Source organism: Pterocles gutturalis, unplaced genomic scaffold (genome assembly GCF_000699245.1).
Source record: "Pterocles gutturalis isolate BGI_N339 unplaced genomic scaffold, ASM69924v1 scaffold10612, whole genome shotgun sequence".
Classification (NCBI taxonomy): domain Eukaryota; kingdom Metazoa; phylum Chordata; class Aves; order Pterocliformes; family Pteroclidae; genus Pterocles; species Pterocles gutturalis.
The window spans coordinates 1-1,137 of NW_010112784.1; the positions used below are offsets into that span (position 1 = coordinate 1).

Sequence of the window (1,137 nt, forward strand, 5' to 3'; positions counted from 1 at the left end):
GGTGGTGGTGGCCCTGGGGTTGGTGACCCTGGTGGTGGTGGCACTGGAGGTGGTGAACCTGGTGGCAGTGTCCCTGGTGTTGGTGGTGTCACTGATATTGGTGGCCCTGGTGGTGACGCTGGTAGCAGTATCCCTGGTGGTGGTGTCCCTGGTGTTGGTGGCCCTGGTGGTGCTGGCCCTCGTGTTGGTGTCCCCGGTGTTGGTGTCCCTGGTGTTGGTGTCCCCAGTGGTGGAAGTGTCCCTGGTGTTGGTGGCCCTGGTGGTGGCAGTGTCCCCGGTGTTGGTGGCCCCAGTGGTGGTGTCATTGGTGTTGGAGGCCCCAGTGGTGACCCTGGTGGCAGTGTCCCTGGTGGTGTTGCCCCTGGTGTTGGTGTCCCCAGTGGTGGAAGTGTCCCTGGTGTTGGTGGCCCTGGTGGTGGCAGTGTCCCCGATGTTGGTGGCCCCGATGGTGGTGGCACTGGAGGTGGTGTCCCTGGTGTTGGTGGCCCTGGTGGTGTCCCTAGTGTTGGTGGTGTCCCTGATGTTGGTGGCCCTGGTGGTGGTGACTCCAGCATTGGTTGCCCCGGTGGTGACCCTGGTGGCAGTGGCCCCAGTGGTGGTGTCACCAGTGTTGGTGTCCCTGGTGTTGGTGTCCCTGGTGGTGTCCCTGGCCGTGGCAGTGTCCCTGGTGGTGGTGGCCCCAGTGGTGGTGTCCCTGGTGGCAGGGGCCCTAGCACTGGTGTCATTGGTGTTGGTGGTCCTAGTGGTGGTGACTCCAGTGTTGGTGGCCCTGGTGGTGACCTTGGTGGCGACCCTGGTGGCAGTGGCCCCAGTGGTGGTGTCACCGGTGTTGGTGTCCCTGGTGTTGATGGCCCTGGTGGTGTCCCTGGCAGTGGCAGTGTCCCCAGTGTTGGTGGCCCCAGTGGTGGTGTCACCGGTGTTGGTGGCCCTGGTGGTGTCCCTAGCAGTGGCAGTGTCCCCAGTGTTGGTGTCCCTGGTATTGGTGTCCCCAGTGGTGGTGTACCCGGTACTGGTGTTCCCAGTGTTGGTGGCCCTGGTGGTGGTGTCATTGGTGTCAGTGTCCCCAGTGCTGGTGGCCCTGGTGGTGGTGTCCCCAGTGTCCCCAGTGTCGGTGGCCCCTGTGGTGGTGTCCCCGCC

General features: G+C 64.5%; 1 pseudogene; it reads right to left on the reverse strand.

Annotated features, from left to right (window-relative positions):
- Window positions 1-665: 665 nt before the first annotated feature.
- On the reverse strand, window positions 666-793 carry LOC104462301 (annotated as a pseudogene).
- Window positions 794-1,137: the final 344 nt, after the last annotated feature.